Source organism: Tinamus guttatus, unplaced genomic scaffold, assembly GCF_059628265.1.
Source record: "Tinamus guttatus ecotype Peru unplaced genomic scaffold, ASM5962826v1 Tinamus_guttatus_pri_ptg000284l, whole genome shotgun sequence".
Lineage (NCBI taxonomy): Eukaryota > Metazoa > Chordata > Aves > Tinamiformes > Tinamidae > Tinamus > Tinamus guttatus.
The window spans coordinates 387,210-411,380 of record NW_028288818.1 but is presented as its reverse complement, the minus strand read 5'-3'; positions in this window follow the sequence as shown (position 1 = coordinate 411,380).

Here is a 24,171-nt window from a genome sequence, read left to right as displayed (position 1 = left end):
TGTAAGCGGCTTGAACTTGCTGTGGAGAAAGAGTGATGAGACCTGTGAGTGATGAGCAGCTACAGTCAGAAAGCTCAGCCAAAAGGAGAGCACAGGAAGTAATAAAATTAGCATTTGGGGCCAGGAAGCTGACTATGCAGTGATTAATCCTTCCATTAATGAAGTGAAGGAATGGGATGTGAAGTCCCAGGGAGGGGAGGCTGCTTGGGGAGGCTCCCGCGTCCCTTACGAAGGGATGTGGCAACAGGGCTATGGATAGAGAGCCTGAACTTCCGCAGTCCCGGACATATGGGAAAGGGCTGCCATGCAGCAGGATGCATGGAGCAGAGGCTGGGTGTTTCTGCATGTGCCATCAGCCAGGAGAGATTTCCCTGTTTTTCCTGGCATGACGGAGGGGATAATCCAAACCTGGTGGTTATGCCATTGAGGTTCGATGGGCAGAGGCCGTGTTCAGAGCAGTGTCCAAAAGGAGAGTCCTAAGCAGGACCTTAGCACAGGTGAGCAGCGATGCAGGAGCAGGAAAGGCAGGAGCTGGTCCCTTTCGTGCTTGTGGCTGAAGAGCCTGTTTTTTAGATGCCAACAAAAAATACAGCCTCTAGGTAACAAGCAGCCCCTGGGCTCTCCAGCTCAAAGGCATGACTTAAGGAGGCTTTCTCACCTCTCACTCTTGTTGCAGGTGTGACACCGCAGCATGGTTTGCCCAGGGATTTACTCTGCGCTGGCGAGCTGCCACGTCTTGTACTCTGGCCCAACTTTGTCCTTGCTGGTGCGTGTTCGATGACTCCTTCTCTGCCTGGCCGCCTGTGGGCTTACGGGCAGAGCCTTGGGCACAGTTACCCATCCCACAAGCCTCTCCCAAAGTCAAACTGTGGACATTTTGAGGTAAACATGTGCTGTCACCCGCTTCCTCGCAAGGAGCAGTTCTTGCCTTTCCAAACTGGGAACCTCCAGGCAAACAGTGGTGCTTTGCACTCAGGGCCCTGCTTCAGGAAGGGAGGCGAAGCCCTTTGGTGCGCTGGTGGCGAGTTAAAGGTCTGGGCAAGACCCAGAGACACAGAGACAAAGCAAGGGGGTGCAGCAGATTCGCAGGGAAGGAATAATTACACGTAAGCGCCCACTCCACAGTGTGGCGATGTGAGAGACAACTGAGACTGGGTCAACCCATCGCTCTGGTGTTGCAGCTGCAGCAGGCAACGCCACGGCACTCGAGCAAAGCCCCAGCTAGGGTTAGTGCAGGCTGCTAGGAAAGGGGGGCACAGAGGCATCAAATGATTGATGCCCCACCAAGTCCCTGCCTCAGCGCCGGCCGAACTGTCTGGTCCCCGCTGTTGTCCCCCGCAGAGCCTGCCCTCCTGGCTCTGCTGCTGCCTTGTTGGGCTGGGGGAAGTCCTTGCTCTCTGAGCCGCTCTGAACAAATTTACTGGGCTGTTTGCTCCAGGCAAAGGACCAGGGGCGGTTGAGGTTTACCGGCCTGTCATGCAAACAGTGTGTTTTGCAAATGCTGTGGGTTATTTAGTGCCTGGGTGGCTGAGCCAACTTTATGCCTTCTGCCTCACTCCTGCTGGGTACTTTACCATGTCAGGGACTTCCTGCATGTCCTGTCTGTCCCCTAGGGCAGGGGTAGGATTTCTCAGGGATGAACAGAGGGGCGACCTGGGAATTCGAGGTTTCCTAGTGTTTCTGATAGTCCTGAAATGGCTTTATCTGGGGAGTGTGACCAATAAAAGGCGGATTGTTCTCTGTAGGTTTCCCTCAAGGTATAAACTTCTAAAAGCCTCCTTGTTATCTGCAACAAAAGGACTGTTAGCCCAAGTGGGAGGGAGGGCAAGTTTGCTGTGGCACCCTGTAAGGGGGAAGTCTGATTTGAAGGGCAAAGACTTTACATAAGGGCACTCTTTAAAGTAGATGGTTTAACAAGGGTGTTTTTCTTCCTGGTCTCCATTTACTTGTGCTTCCTTCTGTCACCTTTCAGCTGTATGACCACTTCTCCATGGGTTTCTTAAGTACAGCTTTCTACTGTGCCAATCTTGCCTCAACCCAGCCAGTGTCTCAGCTCCTTCTGCTCCCACCTTGTGCCCCCTTCTTTGGGAGATGTTGCCGGATAGAATGGCTTTGGGAAGAAAGGAAAGGCAAGCTCAGCGTGTCTGTGCTCATGAGAGGAAACACATGGAGCTGCAGCTGGTCACGCTAGAAGGCAAGGCCAGCACAGGCGGGTATGTGCAGCAGCGGGTACCTGGAGCCTCCTCGCTCCAAAGCAAGGGACTTATGAAATCCATATGGAAATGAGCACTGTTTGCTCATGCAAATGCCCAAGGCAAGAAAGGCCAGACAGCCTGTTCATGGGAGCTCTAGTAGCAGGAACACAAAGCTCACTGCAAATTACTTGTTTTCCATCATACGCGGTGGGGAGAAGGGGTGTCCCCAAACATCCCCTGAACATGAGACCTAGGAGAGACAGCATGCAGGCATTTGCCGCTTCTGAGACTGGAAGGCCCAGAGTGGTGCCTGAGTTTGCCTGCTCTCCAGCCTCCTCAGGAAGGCTTTGCTGAGTGACATCTGTGCGGGCGGCATCCCTATGGGTGCCAGCTGGCCCCTGTCACTGTGCCCAGGGTCGTGTTAGCCTTTGCAGGGAAGTGTGTTTGCACAGAAGTGCTATCAGCTGGAGCAGGATGCACTCTGTTTGCACAGGGCTGAGCGCTCCCACTGCGCTGCAGGGGCCAGGTGGCCACTGAGCCCATGAAGGCAGCAGGGCTGAGGGGAAAGGCTGCCCAGGAGATGGCAGCAGCCTTCCACGGGCTGCACTGGGGCTTGCAGCCTGCTGCTGGTGGCTGGTGCCTATGCAGACCGGGGAAAGGAGAGGCAGAGAAAAGCCTGACTGGCCCCCGCCGCCTGCTGCCTGTCCGGGGACTGCAGCCTAGGACCCCTCTTTGCCCAGCTTCCCCTGAACTGCTGCCATAGCCAGCGTTGCCACTGATTGCTGGGGAGGAGTGGGTCTGCCATGCACTGTGCCCCCTTCTTGTCTTCTCATGCCCTCGCTTGCCTCCCAGGGAGGAATCCCCCAATTTGTTATTTCCTTGGGTGCTGCAGCCTCTAGAGGAGGGAGAAAAGAGAGGGATGCACAACGAAAAGAGGTGGAAGGGGAGGCTGCTTTCCCAGAGAATGAGCAAGTGTCGTGGTGTGTTGGAGATGGCTGGGCCACAGGGACTATCTGCAAGGACTTGTGTCCCAGATTCTGCCTGGGGTCTGTGGCACAGCCACAGAGCTGGGCTTAACTGGGCGGCAGTGACATCTCGTGAGAGTCCTGAGGATTGCAGCCCCCCGGGCTTCCTCGGCAGCCCGGCCATGGTGGCGGCCCAGGGCAGTGCTGCTGCCGGGCCAGCAAAGCTGCTGGCCATGAGGCTTGACTCCGAGCCCACTCTTACCTCAGGCTTCACACTGGGCACAGCGGTGGGAATGTGGGAGTCTTTCCGGCTGGTTTCCTTCCCTGGCAGCACCTGGATGGGCAGTTGGGACATGCTGAGACCCCAGGGAGGAAGCAGCAGCTGGAGGACCACTGGATGTTCCTGAGAGCCACACAGGAGGTGGGTGATGGGCAGCCCCAGGAGATCTCCATCTGGGCTGTGGGGCTCTGAGTGGCTTCTCTGCAGCCTTATCTCTGCAGAAAAGCAGTTTGCAGTGCTCTGGTGAGGCTCATGTGTTTGCCCCTGCTCCCTCCTTGTCACAGATTTGTCCTTCTGAACTTTATCAGTAGGAAGGTGACCTACAGCCAGAGGAGAGGGTGAGAATGTGCCCAGAGCCATGCGTATTTAATCATCATTTTCTAATGGCAATTTGAGATTTCCTATTTAATCAGTAATGAAAGTGCCTGGCAATTAATTCTGCAGGGCTCTTGGTGCCCTGACCACTGCAGTGTTGCCTCTGAGCATGACTTACCTACTCCTTGTGCAATTTTGAGGGTAATAAAGTTGCTGTTATGAATGCAAAAGATATCAGTTTCATTCATGACTTTCAATGGCAAGATTAGTCCTTTCTTTTAAATCAGGATGTGCATGTTTCCCTCCTTCATAGGCAATCTGTACTGGAGCAGGCTCTGTAACAGAAGGAGGGGGAAGAGAGAGGGAGACTCTTGCACTGATGGGAGTTTCTGCAAGTGGAATTCATCTGACACATCTGATGCAATGGCCCTTGTGTGTCCCCAGACAACTCGTTAAGGGACCATCTTTCCTGTGCTGAACTGACCCCTCCACTTCCTCCCCACGCCAAGAAACCCTGTGTGGTCCCTGTGACAAGCTCAATGAGGCCCCTTGGGTCATGCTATGGCCTCAGAGGTGCAGAGGGCTGGCACGCTCCCAGGTAGTGAGTAAAGTGCAAGCTGATCTGTGGTTTCAGCTGCTGGCAGTCTTTAATAGTAAGCAAGTAGGTTAACAGGCACTGGGGGGAAGTAAGAGCTTAAGGAAGAAAGAGGGGGCTGTGCAGTGTTGTCTAATGCGCAAAATGCCCATATGCGAAAGGTCCACAGCAGAATTTAGCTGTTTTGTTAATGCTTTGATTAAATGTTTCCCTCTCTGTTGTGGAGCACCTTGGTCCGATTTGCTTGTGTTTGCGGATAGGAAGTTTGACTGCACTGATTGGGGAGCAGAAAAAAATAGGAGAAGAAAAAAATATGAAAAAATCCTTAGGCTGCCGACTTCAAACACAGCAGCAAAACCTCTCGTGTTTAGCCCCAAAGGAGTCCCTAATTAGCAGAGAAACTGCAGAGCTCTGAACATGTTTGGGAATGCTTTAGTGCAGAGGCCCCCTGAGGTTCATTAAACAAATGAATTCAAAGTGTTCAAACAGCTAGGATCTTCAAAGTGACAAGGAGCTGGGTCCCAGGGAAGGTGGCAGGGCCATGAAAGTACAGTGGCAGTGCAAATAAACCACTTTCCAAAACGGGTGAAGCGAAAGCACCCAGATCCCTGCAGCGCAATGGGGGCTCCTGGCTCACCGTACTGCTTGATGTGAACATCTACATCAAAAGCCCACTTAAAAGATTACTCTTCAGTCTTATCGTCTCCTCAGCTGTCCTTCCTCCCTGCACATACCCAGGTTGTCCTGGCCACAGAGCCGCTGCGGTTTGCGTGCAAACAGGCAGCAGCTGCAGAACGGAGCCAGCACTAGGTGAGGGCTCAGTGGGGGCAAATTGCACTCATGTAGATATGTGCAGGCATGTGCCCCTACCCCTGCATGCTGGGCAAATGCCCTGATTGCCCAGCTCCTTTAGCTAAAGGGTGCAGGCAGCCCTGCTCCCGACCGAGGGAGTCTCTTCCATGGGGTCCTGCTGTGCAGAAGGTGTTTTCTCTGTGATGGGAACACCACTGTGGAGCAGGACTGGTGCTCAGGTGGGGCATGTCTCCACTGTCACCAGGATGGAAGCAGAAAAATGTGGGGATGCTGCCTCTGCCACAGGAAATGTGGCACTTGCCTTCCCACTGGCCTTTGCTAGGGAAACTTAAATGAGCTTAATCCGTGTTTAATTTGCTAAATTGGTGTAATAATATTGTCTGGCTCTCCAGTGGTGCTTTTGATCTGAAGCGTTCAGAGCGCTTTAGGAGTCAGTAACCATGAGCATTCCCTTTGCACAGGCGGAGAAGCACTCGGCATGTGAGACAGCAGGCCTGGGGCCGTGCTTTCCAGTGCCCACCCACCCGATCCCATCGGTACTGGGAGCTTTGCCCTCACTCTTGCGGAAGCTGGCACTGGCCTCAGTTGCGACTAAATGTCACTAGACCAGAATTAAATGGAGCCAGGAGATGGAAGTGGTGAGGAAAAAAAAGACATTAAAAGAGTACCAAACTTAAGATACGGGAGAAGTTTCCTTTCTTTCTCATAGCATATAACAACATACTCCTCCCACAATCACAAGAGCTGCCTTTAACATGATTAGCCCAGTCGCTGGCAGCGTTAGCAAGCCCTGTTTTACCTTCTGAAAGCCTATAACCTGTCTCTGGGGTGAATGTAGGGCAAGATGGAATATTAGTCACAACCATGTGTCTTCTTTTATGGCTTGGCTAAACACATTTCAGCTGATGAAAGCACAGTCTTTTCTTTAAATTGTAGTTCAAGCATCAGAAGCAAATCAATCCTCAACAATGGCCAGTCCAGCATGGGGGACCAGTATCTCTGCAGCATTCCTCAGGGCTCTTGTCTTCCGCGAGTCTCTTCCCTGCTTCCTGCCTGGGCACTGTGAAGCCTCTCACAACAGTGATGGAGTGAACTGTTGGAGCAGAACAGTGTGAGCTCCCTTCTCCACTCTGAGAGCTTCTCTTCTCCATGTTGATAAATTACATGTAAATCACTTGCTAGTTCTTAGGTGATAATCTTAAAAAAAGAAGAAGAAAAAAAAAAAGTACAGAAATCCTCCTCACTGCCCTGTAAGCAGCAATGAGACACTTTGTTTTCCCTAGCTTTGAACAATGGTGTTTGCTGAGGGTTCATCTGGGAGATGCTGAACACCAGGGAGACCTTGCAAGGTCCCTTCAAAGGCTATACATAGGTATACACAATTTTAAACCCAAAGAGCTGCAGTAACCTCTATTTTGTTATGGAGAACTTTTTTTTTCTTTCTTTTTGAAAGTGTTTGTTCAGCTCTACATGTCTTGGTCTGTGTGCAGGCTCTTCAGATGCTCAGTTGTGCCAGGGCCAGTTTGCAAGCCGAGGGAGCAAACAGAGCACAGGGGTTTTGTCCTGATCAGGGAATATGGAATTATTTGGTCTGCCCTCTGTCACCAACTACTTGTGGGAAACATGGAAAGTCCTTCCTGCAGTTGGATGTGTTGTACAGGAGTGAGGAAGCTGAGCTGGTTGCACCAGGGTGTTCAGGGGAGGGATGCCTGCTTTGTGTATTGGTGTCTGAGGCACTGCCTAGCCTGGGTTCCTCTTAGGTTTGCTACTGTTTGGCAGCTGGGGCAGGAGAGAGCCAGCTACAGCTTGTCCCTCTGCCTGTGTGTTAGATTTACTGTCTCCTCTGTAATAGCAGCAGCCAGGAATGACAAACTAACGGATGGTGCTATTTGGAGAGCACATGTGGGCACCAGCACTCAATTTATCAAGGGTGAAGAGGAATCAGAGCTAATTATGTGCCAAGAATTATATGCAAATAACATGAAGGGCTTTAGTGGAGTCTCTCACAGACTCATCATTCAGTGGGAAGGCACTGGATCCTGTTTTTCTTCCCCACAGCATGCAAATCCCAATGGCTTGCTGTCATGACCTAAAGGGAAGCAAAGAGCTTGCTGAGCTCTTATCCAGAGTTTTCTTTTCTGCTTGCTCTGGCACAGGGGCTTGCAGGTGAATCATACCTTTTTTCCCAGACAGGTGTATTTCAACCTTAGCTCCTGTTACAGGGGCTGTTGCTGAGATGCTGCCAGCCAAGCTTGCAACTTGCTGTGCTCCCGGGTTTGCTCTACAGTCAGTCTCTTGTGCTGTGGCTATGTAGCTCTAATAAGAGCTGACCTCAGGCTCCCACTGGAAGATTTTAGGAGGGATGATTTACCCCTTTCCGAGGGGCTCTCCTGTGCGTGAAGCTTTTGGAGGTGAGGCCAGGAGAGGAGGCAGAGGCGTCCCACTGAGTGAGTGGAAGCTGAGGTGTCATTCTGCATAAATCACCCTTGTATTTTCGCCCTAAATACACACAGTACTAAAATACTGCAAATCCCTGACAATCCTTCAATTTTATAAACTGTACAGATTGATTTTCCAATGAAATCCTCCCACTGCAAGATCCAGGTTCATTTATATAAATTATACAGTGATTTATTTAATGACCTACTTTGAGTGCTATAAATTCCACAACGTCCATGCAATTTATTATTTAAATGCCACATAAATCATGCAGGACAGAGAGCGGGGAGACTGTGTGCAGAGGGAAGAGCTGGCATGGTGCCTGATCGGAAGAAAGTTAACCATGGAGTCCCAGGGCCATGCTGACCACCTGCTCTGGGCCGCAGGACACGTACGGATGCAGCTAGTCCCTTTCGGTGCTCGGGAGCCAGCTGCGTGGGCTGAGATGCCAGCAATGCTCGGCACAGGCAGCCCAGATCCTGTAGGGCTTTGCAGCGTAGCTATGTGGGGCTTTTCCTGCATGCAGGATGCCCTGGTGAAGTGTAAAAGCATGGACAGCCTCTCTGCGGGGAGGGCCCGCATGGAGAGGGCCTGTGTGCAGAGGAAAGTGATGCTTGAGCGTACTATTCCTTGGCTGGCCCGAGACTCATTCCCAGGTCTGGAAAGGGCTGAAATCAGCAGGTTTCTGCACTTGTACTGAGGGTGAGTCAGCCCACACTCCCCCAAAACAGCCTGTGTCTTAGCGCCCGTTTCTTGGAACAGCTTCAAGAGGAATTGTTTAGGAGCTTTCTTCAGCTAAACACATTGTAAAAGCATTGATTTACTCTAAAAAAACCTTAATAGGTAGCCAGTGATTGCAGAGCACTACCGAGGGGCCCATAGGAAAACATCAAAAGCCATCACACTCTCATCCGCGCTGTATCTGAGCCTGTTTGCTGCCTTTCTTCTTTCCTTTCTCTCCTCTGAAATGAGAGGAAGGTGAGAACACACACACATGCATTCAGATCAAATGGGAGCGCGCTGCATCCAGAGACTCCTCACATCAGAAGCTGTGGGCTCGAAGAATGACCTACATGTGAAGATGCTCTAAATTAAACACGAGTTGCAACAGCATTAATCAGTTAATGGTTGCAGAAAACTCTGGAAAGGCAAGACCCCCTGTAAACGATAATTGTTATTGTTGTTATTATCTGCTCTGTGTCTAGTTGGTGGTTAAGCTCCCTAAACATCAACTAATGCAAAAGTGCAGGCTTAAGAGAGTCACCATTAAGGACAGCTCTAATCAGGGCAGCTCATGTCCGTCCCTTGCCACCCCACTCTGCTTCCCCTCACACCTACAGGCAGCTGCATGGAAGAGAGCAAAGGCTCACTCCACGCCAGAGCTGTGCTGGGGCTGAAACCCTTTTTTCTCCATAGCAGCACATAGCATTTAACCTAGCTCTACCTGAGATAAGGTCCTTAACTTATCTTCCTTATCGTTTTGCAGCTTAGCCAGCTCCATTTGGTCTCGGCAGCCCTTTGGACCTGGTACAATACAGAGCCCATCCTTCCTCCTGGGAAGAGCTAGGTAGCGTTGCGAGTGGCGGTCAGGCCTCTGTGTACGCAGGGAAACTGAGGCAGAGCAGGTAGGGCATTGCCTGTGTTCAATCACTATGCACCTCAACGCCTTGCTCCTTCTGCAAAGGGGAGAGAAAATATAACCTGAGTACAAGAGAATAAATGTTCAATTATACTGCTGGGAGCCTGGAGGTGGTAGGATGTGAGTTTTCTGCCTCTGTAACCATTTGGATCATGCCTCCCCTTGCAGAACTGGATGTGGTGTTGGAGCTGAAATGGGGAAGCCATCAGGTTGTTGCCTATAATACATAGTTTACCCAAATCTGCATAAAAAAGTTTTTTTCTAGACTTTATGATTGTAAAGAGAAAGGGAGAATGAGTTTCAAAAGCAATATACAGGTTGAGATACCAAAACCCACATACAATTAAAGTAATATGATGGTGTATTTCTTAAAATGATTGGTTTTGGAATCACTGTGACCCATGACATTTGAACTCTTGGGATTAGTGACACTTTGAAAAGCAAACAGAATTTCAGGCAGATGATATTTGCTTTCAGCTAAGGGAAAGCTGCAATAAGGAAGGAAAAATTCATCATGCGCAAGAGAAAGGCCATCTCTCTCCTTTCTGGTTGATAGGGGCTGTGGGAGCCAAAGACCAGGTGGATTCAGCAGAGGTGAGTGTAATGCTCCACAGAAATAGTGCAGAGTCCCTGGCTTTATGTAGCACCAGTCTGGCTAGCCAGAAGATATTTAAGTAAGAGAAAGTATAGGAAAAGCACCAAATCTTTGTGTGATAAAAAAGCCAATCATTTTTCAGCAGCAAAAACACAACCTGGTTGTAGTATGATTATTAAACACTCTTATCTGCCCATTTCTTATTTGCCCAAGGCTGCTGCTGGAATTAAAGCCAGGCAGGGTTAGCCGTGGTGCCAGTGCGCAGCATGGAGGGAAGCGAGCATCGCTCACTGCTGCAGCTGTGCACAAGGGGCTCTTCGCTCCTCCAGCTACCAAAGGGTTTAACAGCTCCAGCTTCTACCCTGGCACCAAAATCCTGGGGTACTTTAAAAATAAATCTGGGCCAGTTACCACTGGTGGTTTTTTTTTTTTTTTTTTTCTGGGAAGAAATCCTGACTCCTGTACTTCAGGACAGTCTGTACTGTTGGGAACCTCCCTGTGCTGAGCTTTGTCCTTATAGTGCACTCACTGGAGGGACGTGTAGCCCTCAGGTCACACGAGGGGGGGTGTGTTGTCCTCTGATCTAATGCCTTGAGGACGGTGGTTACTGCAGCATCTCTGTACTGGCTTCCTTATCTTGTCGATTTGCCTCTTAGTTCCTGCTCTTATTTCCTTGTTCCCCGGGAAGAAAACATTGCCCTCGTCTTAGGCTAATGACTGTGGCCATGAGAGACTGCAGCCTGCTCAATCAGTGGGTGGTTCATTGCTTTTAAGCACTCCCAGGGAAAGACTAAACAAGGTAAGATTTGCTTAGTGTTTATATTCATTCTAGGCTGGTCTAATAGCTTCTCCTTATCCCACAAAGCCTCCTGGTATTGTCTTTTAGTGGCAATCACAATCTCAGAGATGGAGTTAAAAATGGCTGAGGGAACAGAAGAAGCACTTTGGAAGTGTCTGATGAAAATCAATGAAGTTGACCGATACTGCTGATTAAATTCATTGCAATTTTCCCACAAGCTGTCTGGCAGATGAGCTATGATCAGGGCTAGTTCTTAAATCTCTGGCTCTATTTCTTTTCTGCACAGCCAAGTTTGTCATCTCCCTTGCTCTCTAGCACACAGAAAAAGGATAGGGACTGAAGGAAGAGGGCATTTTTTCCAAAAGGTGTCACAGAATCACCCACTCTTTTTTTTTTTTTTTAAACATCTAGCTGAATCTTCCAATGGAAAACTGTGTCCCAGGAAGCAGCTAAACTTTTCCTCATCCAGAAGCAATATCCCATCAGCTGCCTTGGGCGGTGTAGCCTGGAAAAGAAATATGGTACTGAAGGAACATGCTAAATCGAAACCTGGAGAGGAGAAATTACCATCCATTTTACAAATATGAAATTGAGGCCTGTCAAGCATCATACGGCAGTTTGGCCATCACATGGGCTTTTGATGGTTTTTCTTACGAGGTGCTCTTATACATACCACTGTTGCCAGGATTCTGACACAGGCAGTGGGATGGATCCTCACTTGGGGATAGTGTGCCTGAAAAGACTGATGTTAAGACACATCCTGGCACTTTTCTGGCTGGAATGAAGTAGGCACTAAGACATGTGGGGCTTCTTCATGCCTACCCCATGGAAAGCTAAGGAAGGCATGGTGGGTGCAGAGGAAGCAAAGGTGCAAAAAGGGGGCAGGTGCCTGAGTGCATCCATGTGCCTGGCACCAGGGACTGTTTCCTACGGGAGAAACTGGCACACACAGACTTGCCTTTCATGCCACTTCTGACTGTGCAAGAGGAGTTGGAGCCACTGTCCGTGCCTAAGGCAGCAGGCAATTATTTTTGATAATGGAGGGAAAATGACTTTCTTTAATGGAGCATGGCAAGGAGTCCTTTTGCAAGGCTCTTTTCCATCTGCCTGGGCTTGTAATGCAGCAGCAAAGCCTGTTGCTAAGCAAGTCATAGCAAAGAGAAGAGGAGACAAGAACTCCTGACTATGGAAACGTATCTTACTAACGCAAATGCAACAACACAAACCCCATGCTTGAAAAGCAGAGACATTTCCCGCCCCCACTCCAGCAAACTTAAAGGCAGGGGAGGTACATTCCTGTCCTCCGCTGTGGGAGCAATAGATGAAAGTGGGTCAGGTCCATCTTGTGCACCAGCCAGAGAGGCTGTAGCTCTGCAGCAGGCCAGGCTTGATGTGTCTCAGCTTTCTTTTCCAGCACTGGAGGTGGCCTCCTCAGGATTGGGAGCAGGAGCAAGCAGCGCAGCCCCTTCTGGCAGTGCCCACACTCATGCGCCTTTCCCTTGCTTCAGGCTGCTTTGCACTAGAAGTTCTGCAGTGGAGAGAAAGCTTTTGACACAGTGAGGTTTCCTTTGAGCTGCGTAGTGGAGAGCATCCTCACAGGTTTCCTGACGTTTATTCCTGGAGACACTACATGCATTGCCCTGCCCAGCCTGATGTGAATTTCTCAAGACAGTCCTAAACTACAGGGTCTGGGTTTCATCCCAGAAAAAAAAAAAAAAAAAAAAAAAAGAACAACACAAATGTCCTCTAACTTTGGGGCTCCTCCTGCCTGCAGCTCTTCATTAGACTGGGGCAAGACAGTCTTGCATAGACCTGATACACCTCCTCGTTACCTGGGTTTCCCCAACTCTGAGAGATGTCACTGGGGGATGAACACCACCACGGGAATTTTCTCCTTTTCTTGGGCTTTGCCTCTCGCACAAAACACATCAGGTTTCAGACTCAGGCTTAATAAAGGATCCAGTGGGTCGGGAAGCTAAACTGTCAGGCTCTCTACAGCCGAGGCAGTGCCCAGTGCTTGCATCCGGGTTCCCTACGCTCAGTGGAGAGGCATAGCCTGGAGCAATCATGTTGGTTGGGAGCCTAGGGGCTGCCCCGATCAATATGCTGTGCACAGCCATGTTCCCTTCCCGCCGACGTGCTAACAAACACAGCGCTGCCGTGTCTCCTGGCATGGCCTGCAGCCTGATTAATAGGATTATAGGCTGCCTTGTCAATGACAAGGGGAATGAGGCACCTGATAAATCCCAGGTAAGAACTGCCTGCAGCCTGGCCCTGGCTGACACAGGCTGAAAGCACAAGCAGACTGACGTACATTTCTGCTATGAGGAAAGATGAGAGCCTGGCTTTTCAGAAGCGACACCCAAATCTCAGATTACTTCTGCTCCCTGGGGAAGTTAACCCTCCTGCTACAGGAAACTGCTGTCCCTCTTTGATAGAGCTGCTGCAGGACACTGCGACCCACTGCACGTGGGACAGGACAGCTGCTGGCAGCCGCAGGCTCTCCGTCCCCTGTGGCTTGGGCTGTCTCCCATGACACTGATCAGTTGCAGGCAGAGTCTCAGGCCAGTCCTATGGGGCCTTGTCTCTGTTAGTCACGTTAGTACAGCCCAGCTTTACAGAGGATGCTGCATGTCTGGCGGAGACAGAGTATGGGGCCACCGCAAGCACTGGCCAAGCCAGTCCTCATTCTTCCATGCTTTTTGCTAATTTAATCTCCTTACAGCTCCCTCCACTGCCATGTCCGTTTTTGGTGATATCTTTGGACTGCAGAGGAGGCTTTAGCCCAGCAAATGCCTTAAACTTAAATAAAAAAAACCCTCTAGCTCCCTGTGGTAAAATCACACTTGTCTTCCTCCAGGAGGAAATATTGACCAAACGAAGGCATGCAGTGGAGAGTCTCCATGCATCGCTCTAACCTCCTTTTTTTGAAAAGTACCTGTCAGATGACGCAGGACTTGGACATGTTCATGGCTCTGCTATGCTGGGGACTGATAAAACGCATCTGTAGAAATGGTATTTGCCTCAGACGTGCAGGAAAGCTGGGAGCTGGAGCCTGAAAGATGGTTAGCCATTGCTGTCTTTTCCCATGCAGCTAGACGCAGGAAATGCTGTCTCGCTGCAGTCGATGATGCTTTTGTCGCTGATTTAACTGGGACCAGAGTTTTCTGTTGCTAGCAGTGTTAAAAGCAGGATTTAGTCCAAAGACATGCATGCAGCGGCTGTCAAGGCATTTATACTTGCAGCCTAGCCCAGGTGTGTGGCTGCAGGAGAGCGTGCGGTGCAGACGAAGTGTTCCTGGAGCTTCAGGGGAGCTCGGGTCAGCGGCTCTGCTGTGAAGCTTCATGGGCTGGGACTGTGCTGGGAGAGAGGACATCCGGGTACAGCGGCACGCGTGGTGCGCTCCCCATCCCTCTGCCCAGAAATCATAACGTATCAACTGCAGATCTGCCCGCACGATGTTTGTTCACGTTAATAAATTATGCTGGAGAATAAATAGATGCTAAATTACATCCTGGCCTGGCCAGAACTTTTATCTTGCCTGTCAAGGCTGTGTAATATTAATTATAGGCTGCTGAGATCCCCTCCGGGAGAGCTGGCGAACGGCTGCTGCAGCCAGCTGTGCCTCTCCTATCCTCTATTTGATTTTTCATTTAATCAATGCCCAATAAATCTGTATTCTCCTGAATTCGGACATCTGTATTTAATGCATCCATGGAGCAACCTAATTAAATGCCATCTTGGGCAGTCCCATGGTGGGACTGGGCACTCGTTTTGCTGCTTCTCATGCTGCCCACAGATTGCTGCTATCTTCAGGGCATCCAGAGCCAGTGCTAGGCCCTGATGTTCAGCAGCCACCATTACCAGAGAGATGTCTGGATTCCCAACTCTTCCGTACACTTTATAAATGCTGACCACAGACATCCCTGCCTGCAGCCACAAGCCAAAGCATTTTGTGTGCAACTAACTTACCCCTCTCAGCTTCCTAATCTTCCAAAATACTTGTTCTGGATGAAATGGATTATCTGGACATAGCTTTCATTTCAGATGAACAGACGATAAATTGTTACTCACTGAGGAATGAGATTTGCTGTTTGTATACCGTTGGTAACATAATTTATCCTTCCTGCGGACTGTTTCCTACACTGGGCATTATCTGCATTACAAAGAGCAGATTTCTTTTCTTTTCTTTTTTCTTTCCTTTTTTTTTTTTTTTTAATGGGCTAAAAGCTGATTTGTTTGCTTTATGCTTCTTCCACTAAACCCCACTTAATAAAACGTTAATTGTTCTTAATGCCTTAAACTAATTACAGTCATTTTTGCTGCCCCTCTGTGTCTGTGTGCAGGGCCACCAGATTGCCATGGCAACCCTGCTCATCAGCATGGCGAGCGCGCAGGTTCCCAGCTCCCTGGACTCGTTGCTCGGGGATGGTCTGAGGATCATGCAGCCCATTTTGATGGCTTGAGGGGTACAGAGTGGCTCTCAGACTGGAGATTAAAAGCCACCTACGTATGCGCTTCCCAAGTAAGGAGTATGGTAGTTACCAACTAGAGAGAGGAGAAGGGAAAGGGGAGGTGCAGGGCATGCAAGGGCCAGTTTCTGCCTTGTCCCGGTGAGTGGCACAGGGACGGCCCAGCCCCACTCACCTGCCACCTCCGCTGGCAAGGAAGCTGCAACGGCTGCCTGTCATGCATAATTTACAGCTCTGCTGCAGGGATTTTAAGTCAGTTGGCTTTGAAACGTTAATATGAACAGAAGAAACGCAGTTGTTATTTTTACTCTTCTCAAATGCTTTGGGCAGTAGCCTTAAAGGGACAGACTTGAGATTAATAAGTTGGAAAGAGGGAAAATAAATTGACAGGTTGTCTGCAGCTGCTGCTTGAGCAAACTTTCTGCATATAATTCACCATGAGGGAAAGCAACAGCCTTTGCGTATGCTGCAAAGCAAAGGCAAAGTGATGAAGATTTTGTTCATTTAGGCCTTTTACTTCAGGCCTTTCAGTTCTGGCTTATCTGGCTTTCTCCAGTCCTGTTTAAAATGGCCTCCAACACAGGGAGTGAGGCTTCTCGGCACCCTCTGCTCTGGGAAGGCTTTTCTTGCCATGGAAAGTAGCAGAATTTTAAATAGCTTGCAACACCATTGGAGCCTCACTACTACTTTTGTGCAGCCTGTGCCTCAAAAACGCTCAGGAAGCATAAATAATTTACACTAATGCCTTGATGGATTGCATGTCTGTTACATAAAAAAACATTTTGCAGAGGGTGTACAGGCTGCAGATCAACCGTTTTTGATACCACTATAGTTTAAAAATGAATAGCTAATGTATATTTGCAGATGTCTTGGACAACATGCCTCTGATAGGAATCCTTATCTGTCCAGGTTTGGGAGAATGGATGTGATTTATTTATTGCCAAATCTCTCCTACAAACATTTGCAGTAGCCTTTTGCATGTAAGGTGTTCTGGTTTTACTACTTTGGATAAAATCGCTTGGGATATGATTATGATTTTTGCTCCAGACATTTAAGTCAGGATTTGATCACTCATGAGGGAGGGGGCTCTTTTTTAACGGGTGGCAGAAGAATAGCAAAGACACTAAGTTCCCATCCAAGCCCTCTAGAAGAAGAGATAGTGGGTCAGGGTGGGTAATGTTTGTATAAGCAATCAGTTACAGTGAGGAGGGGAAAATAGGAAATCTGCGATGCTGTCAGTGAATGTGAAATAGATTTGGCCTTAACTGGATGCTTAGGAGTAAAGACACATCTCAGCAGCAGGGAAGAAAGTCAGTGCTAGCAAGGCATTTTCTCCCTGCATCGGATACGCAGTTCTGCTCAGCAGCACATGAAGCTTTCCCCCTCTCCCATCAGGGCATCTGCATTTCAAAATACATGTATAGCTTTAACCTCCCTTTTCATCCTGGGGAACCCAGCATGAGAAAGTTTTTTCCCTTTTAATTGATCCCTAAGGCTGACCCCAAAACTTTGCTGTCAAAAGCAAGCCTCACCTCAGCTGGAAGTGAGCAGCATCTGCATTTATTGCTGAGGAACAATAGCCCAGGCTTTGCTTGGGATGAGTTGCTTCTTGGTGGAGCCAGGAGATTTGGCTCCATCTTGTGTTGGTACCAGTATTGGTGGTGAATGGAGCCTCAGGGCTTCTGTGTCCACTGTAAGGCTTTGCTCATCAACCAGGGTATTGCACAGGTTAGTACTGTTTATTGACCTAAGGTTTCAGTTCAAGAACAGAAAAGCAGCAGCAAAATCCCAGGATCAAAAAGCTTTAAAATGAGCAAATTTTAAGATGTAAGTGATGCTTGGCAGTATGTAATCTGCTTATGCCTTGCTGCTGGAGATGTGTAGCATAGGTGAGCTATCTGTGCAACCTGCCCTTTAGCTGTGCTCTTTGAGAAGCCTGTGCTAGGGCCGGTTTGTGTGCTGGGGAAGCCCCCTGAGATCTCACTCCCTGTTCCTCTCCATCAGTGGTTTGGATGAGCCCCTGCTCCTGGTGCACGTGTCCAGGAGTGTTCTGGTGATGTTGCTCATGATTTATAATAATTTGGCCCTGGTAAGACATGTGCTAATTTGATTAGGTGCATTTCCTAGAAGTAATTGGGGCAATTGAAATAGCAAAGTGTATCAGAATATGCATTACAAGTATCCTAACTGTGGCAGTCTATTGCAATTTCCTCTATGATCCACAGCTTTGGAGAGCTGTTTTTGCCTTGGTTCTACCAGTTAAAACACAGCATTCCCTCTCTCAGAGGCAGGGAAACAACCAGTAGAAGAAAATCTTTACCCTTAAGAGCCTTATTGCTTATTAATGCAGGTAATTAAATGGGTCTAGCTTGCATGAAGTCTGAGAGTGCCTGTATACATATTCACGGGTTTAAATGCCTCACACAGATTAATAAAAGAATTGATGTAGACAATGGCTAATGTCTGGGAATTGCTCTTGAGACTGTAATGAAGACATAACAGTTACCTCCTTTTGTTATAATACAGCTAAAAATAGCCCAGTTCTACATTTGTGCTTGCTGTACAGTAGCTGTTGTGCAACAGCATTAGGTGCCTTAGAAACACACAAAATAGGCAGGCAAGGAGCTGCAGAGCCCAGGCTGGATCCTGCTCCTGGCTTGGTGCTGTCTGGCTGAGTGAGCTGGAGCAGTTAGCCTTGTGTCCTGGAGCTCCTCCTCCCCAGAGATCAGGCTCTGTTACATCTCTTGGGTAGCAGATGTAGAAAATTAAGCAAATAAGGGGAGCAAAGTAAGGGGATGAGCTCTGCAGTGGTGCAAAGCTAGAGCTAATGGTTCAGGGAAGTTAATGCTGCAGGTCATGGTATCCAAGATAGGGTGGAGGGCTCTGCGCTGGGATGCTACAGTTGCCTTTCAGGCTCTGGGCAGTTCAGCTGGCAGCTTGGTGAGAGGGTACTGTGCTGTATGTATGAGCATGAGGCTCAGACCTGAGTCCCTTCACAGAGAATGCTGGAGGCGTGGGGAGAGAAAGAAGACTTCCTGCCCCTTCTTTGATGGAAGTCGGTCCTGGCTGGAGTCTGGCCTTGGAGCTCCTGCCTGATGCAGGTGCTGACCAGGGGCAGCACTAAGGAGCTTGGACTGAACTTCGTGAGTGCAGTGCACGGTGTTTTCTCTCCTGTCCCTGCTAGGACTAACACAGTACAGCTCCTCCAGATCTCAGGAGCAGGAAAGGATTTGAAACAGAAACGTGAGGGTGTTTTCTTGTGTGGTATTTCTGTGTAAATAACAAGAAAATGAAGCATAAATGTCACATTAGTGCTTTCTGATGAGAGTCTCCAGGGATTCCAACTTGCTACTGAACAAAATGGGTTGGTATTTGCAGAGCAAATGCGGAAGCGCAGCCAGGGTGTCTCTGGTGTTTTTTGCCATAGCAGCTGTGGCCTGGAGGCGGAACCTGCCCCAGGTGATGGGGATGGAGGAGCAGCAACAACTAAGCTAGTACCCCAGGTTTGTTTATTTCTGAACCTTGACCTCCTTCAAGGCAAATGGGGACTGTCTTAACTGTGTGCTGAATTAAAAATGCTTTCAGGTTCATTGGTTGTGATTAAAAAACACGAGGTGCTGTGTTGATATTGATCTGGCATAAAATGGTAATGGTCTTGAGATGGGAGTGGGAGAAAATTAGAACCAGACAGCAGTGTGCCTGAGCAGAACATCCTCTGCTCTGAGTTACAGTTATTCAAGGTGTTTTTAAGCTAGCTGAGCTGTTGGATTATTTTGCTCCAAGTGAGATAAGGCATGATCAGAAACTTGCATGCAAAATGTAGATAGATGTATATAGAATATTTTGTCTTTCTGCTGTGAGTGGAATATAAATTTGGTGTTTGGATAGGTGCACTGAATGTACTCCAAAGTTTGCAGCACTCCAATAGTCCAGGTACTTGTAATGCAACTTGAGCTCCTGCCTCATGGTAATCTCAGCAAAGGAAAACCCACAAACCAAAGAATTTGTGCAACTGGGGCAAAAGAATAATAATAATAAGAGCCTGAGGGGGGGTTAATAAATCAGTGGGAAAGGCCAGCAATGAGACAGCATCCCCTTTCATGTGTATGTGGTCAGGCTGGAGTACTGCAGAGATAGCAGGGATGAGCTATTGTCCTGGGGGTACATGACAGCTCTGCACCCATTTCCCTGATGGTATTGATGTTGCCGACACAACAGTGATAATGACAAAACTTAGCGGATGCAGAGGGATAAGAGGATAGTGCTACCTTATGATGATTGTCACTTGTTCTGCTTTATTGTCAATGTACCTTCCCTCTCAGTGAAGAGGATTTCCACCAGGGCAAAACCCTGGAAGAGTTTCTGGAGGGAAGAGAAACTGCGGTTGATGGAAATGAAAAGCTTAGCCAAGTGCTCCAGTGATTTCCAACAAGTTTTTGATTATGTGTGGTAGTGCTGCCTGGCAGTAGCTCTTGTCACTGGAAATAGTTTGCTGCTTTGCTGTTTACCATGAGAAACCAACAATCTAACTAACCAACCAAAGCCTGCAAACAAAATCCAGGAGCAACAAAGTAAGGATTTGAGAATTAGAATGCTTTTGGCAGAGCTGGCAGCATTCAGAGCCTGTTTGCTGTGAGAAGGTACCACACTTGGTGCATGAAACAAAGCTGAGGTTGTCTGTGACAGTCATTCTATACCTTCCCCCTGAAGTCCTGCTTTGCTCCACAGGTTTCCTATGAGATACAGTGGCTTTACAATCAGGCGCACACCTGGTGCCTGGGTCTCTTTTTCACTGCCTGGCAAACTAGACCTCTGCTATTAGCAGAGACGGGTATGATCTCTGGTGGCAGGAGGCTGGGAAAAGATGTCTTTAATTTATCTCAGCAGAAGACTCAGGGGAGGCTAAAAATAGCCTAGGGAAGCCAGACAAGATGATGATGATGGTGGGGGAAGGGGAATCCCTGCATGTGAGCATGTTGCTTGTGGCTTCATATCACTGCAAGTCTTGTTCCAGGCAGGAGAGTTGCAAGAAGGAGGTAACTCACTGTGAGGAGCGGGAAAAGGGACTCCTGAGTTAGCAAGGTGCTCAGAAATGCCCCACTACAGAGGCCAGGTAGTGGGACAGTGTGGAAAAAGCTTGGTAAAAGACTTGGCTTGGGTACTTGCAGCTGTTGAGCAATGGAAACAGTCTCCATTTGGCCCCTACTGTGCTCCAAGAGGGTTTTAGTTGGTCTGTATGGGCAAAGAGTGAGTTACGCTCTGCTGTTTTTATCTCCTCTCTGAAACATAAGAGACTCCAAATTTGGGCTGGTCACTTGGGTGACAGAATTTTGAACTTAAGCAACATTTATGCATTATGAACGTATTTTCTTCCTTCTATATTTTTCTGACCTTGGAGACTGTCAAAGTGTCTTGAACTCCATCTGCCTTCTTCTTTTGAGCTCCCAGGAAATCTAAGATAAAGTGCAAGTTGAATTTGATCAAAAAGGATTTTCATTTTAAAAAAAAAAAAACTTTATCTGCTTTCCTGATGAAGTAAATAACCAAGCATTATGTGGAAAATTCAAGACAGCTGTTTCTGATTTAGCTGGAAATTAGACTCCTGATTTTTTTGTTCCCTTTTTCGAAATGACTAATGCACCTAAAGCTGTGAGGTGGGGATATGTGCTAATACCAGAGCCATGCGTGTGTGCTGATCTTGGGCAAAAGATAAGATGAACCCCCTCTTCTCATGTATTTGCCAGGAAAATTATCTCCTAGTGAGGAAAGCTATTGGGCACTTTTGCTTGAGCTGAGGTTGCTACCTTGCAGTTGCCTTCCTTAAAAGCATTTCACTTTAGATATTTAAATGAGGAATTTCATACAGGAAAGGGAGGAAAAAGTGAGGAAGAGAGGGATTTTAGTGCTGAAAGAAAAATTGATTCTATAGTGCCTCAGTGGGGTAAATAGGGCAGGAGGATGTGAGAACCTACAGTAGTTGGGAAATTTGGGAAATTCTGATATTACTTTTATGAGGTGATCTTTTCAGCTTCCCAATATTTGCTGTCTGAACACTAAAGCATGCAGGCTTGTTGTTAGAGCTTAGTGGAGAGAGCTGCAGTGCCCGAGGAAATCCTCCTTTCCTGCAAGCATCTTGTCGAAGGAGGGCTGAGGTGGCATTTGGAGAGCCAGCGGTTGGGCCTGCAGAGGCATCACAGGGGAGGAGGTGTGCAGTGGAGGCCCTCTCTTTTTAAAACAACAACAACAACAACAAAAAAAAAAACAAAAAACAAAAAACAAAAAACAAATGGCAGCTCCCAGACTGAAACTTGTGTTTCCATCACCACCTTAGGCAGATTTTTCTAGGGAGGGCTCCCTGTTGGAGTGGCAGCCTCTTCCTCTGCAGGCTCCTCTGTGCTCCACTGCTGCAAGCACCCAAGGTAGTCCTTTAAAAATGAACTCTTACGTGTTTCTCCAAAGACCCACTAATTGCAGCTTAAGCACTGCTGGTGCTGAGCTGCTCACGCTGTATTATTGCCCTCCAAAAAACAGCTTGGGTTTCTCTCTCTCTCTCTCTCTCTCTCTCTCTGAATCCAAGCACATCCAAGGGCTCTAAAATAATCACAGGGCTTTGTGCATTGCTCAAAATCTCAACTAATCTGTGTCGTCATGAGATATAAGCACTGCTGATTCCTGGAGGCTGTGATTTAATGTGAAGACGGGGAACTGGAAGCTCTAAACAATAGCTGTGGCTCAGCCTTAATGCACTTCACTGTGAGCATGCCCTGTGAGCATGGAAAATTACAGATAAACTCCTCCTATTAGACAAAGTAGTTCTAATCCCAAGAGATTGACTTGGTTCCAAAAAACTATTCAATACAAGATTATTTAATGCGAGATTCCTTGCCACCTGTTTGTGTCTTTTATGTGTAGCTGTTTTTGTTTTGTTTTAAAATATGGGAAATGATCTGTATGCCAAAACTACCCTGAAGCTCGTCTCTGTGTTCTCAAATGCCCGAGTAGTTATCAGTAAAGGTACATTAGCAGTACTGCAGGCTAGGGCTTGTGGTTAGATCTGCAATTCAGAAAAGCAGCATCCACCTCCCTGCACTGTCCTGCACTTCCTGCATGCGTGACATCCTTTTCTCTGAAGAAAGTGTTCAAATACACTGGTGATACTGCACTAAAGCAGAGGGTGAGCATGTGTGGTGCCTGGTGCTGGCTCGTCGCCTCTCTCTGAGGCTGAGCCTGGTGGCTGTATTCATTGAGCTGCTTCCCCAGCCAGCTTCCAGCGAGACGTGATTGCTTTCCTATCTGCCAGGCCAGCACGACAAAAAACAGATCTGTCAGGAGCTGTCACCCTACAAAGGTGAGTGTGGTGCATTCATATTAAAACTAACACCAGGAGCGATGTATGTTAGGCCCAGAACAGCCATTCCTGCTGCATTAACAGCTCAAATCATAATTATTGTATCCAGGATACAGCAGGTTATGCTGCCAAGGACCCCCTGGACTTTGCACAGAAAAGCAGGTTGAGTTTTCCAAAGTGCCTGTCCCCTGCTGCAGAAATGCTACTGTAATTCATACACAGGCCTCCAGTAGCAGCTTTTTCTGCTGTTTGCAATTGCTTTAGCCGCACTTAGGATGCCGTTCCTGTTGCACAACACCTAGCACACTAGGATATGCTATAGGCACAGTAGAGGCATAACAGCAAAAAATCATCTAGCTGCTCTGATGAGGGTGCAGAGAAACTAGTCATGGTGCCAGTCATGGGTGACTTAGGGCTTGCAGTAGCATGCCACATGGGTTCTGGGATGAGGCACAGAAATGACAGGAGGCTGGTGCTTCAGCCCCTGCGCCAGCACGTGAAGAAGGAAAAGCAGAGCCAATTCAGCTGACTGGTGCCTCGGTAGCATGCTCCCAAATCAGTCCTGTCACCCTGGCAAGGGTAGGATGTCATAGCTCGCTCAGCCTTGCAGAGAAGGACGAGCATGAATGCACATGTTGCCATGAGTGACAGTAGGCCTGTGTGTGCATACCATTAGTGAGAGATGTCCTGGGGCAGTCTGGGACATGCAGAGGAGCAGGAATGCATGGCCTCAGGTGGTGTGTGGGTGCAGGGTCACTTGAACATGTGTGGCTGGTGTGTTGCTGTGTGGATGTGTGCCGTGTTTGAGCAACCAAGGGTATGGGCGCAAGGCCTAGTGAGAAAACAGTTTTCTTTCCTGGCACAGTGAAGGTTGAACTGTTTTCCTGCGTATTAGTCATGCTTGCCAGATATCTCCTGGACCAGAAGAACAGATATTTTCTTTGCCAGAAATGGTAATGCTGAAAAATTCTCCAGCCCTGAAAGACATGAGGAACAATTTCTGGGTTTGGAGGGATCTGTTGGATGTCTTTTTTTTTTTCTGTTGAGGTCATGGGCACTGCCTCACTGAGGACCTGCTCCCTGGTAGCAGCTGTGGATAGTCTGTAAAAGCACAAAGTAAGCTCCTGAGCACCAGAGGTGCAGTGGACCAGAGGTGCAAGGACATGTGTTTGGAGGTGCAAAGGTGATGCTGGGCCTGAGCTCTGGCCTTGATCTGCTCATGTGGGCTCCCTGGTTTGCATTTGCAGAGGCATGGTCACGGTGTGGCAGCTGCTGTGCAGCATTGCCTATTGCTGAGCCCTGGGCAGCAGTGCTGAGCATGGGACAGCCCCATAGCCACTCCTGGGGTGTGGAGCTGCTTCCCCCTTGCCTCTCAGAGCACCTAGTTCTGCTGTGCTGCTGGCAGAGAGGTGGTCTTGCTCCAAAATCAATAGATAGATGCTCTCTGCTGTGTGTTTATATGGGAGCTAGAGATAAACATAACTCATTCGGATGAATACTTGAGGGAAGAGATTTAGGAAGGAGAAGATGGGGCTTAGCTGGTTGCTATGCAACACCGTGCTGCAGCCATGGCAACTCCTGTGCAGTACCTTGTACTAGACCTCTTCTCCGTGGCAAGGGAGATGCCAGATACTTGCTGGGGTTGAGAGGGCTACAGGAACTGGCAGGCCAAGCCTGTCCCCTGGGACAGGGCAGAGGTATGTCCTTGCCTCAGAC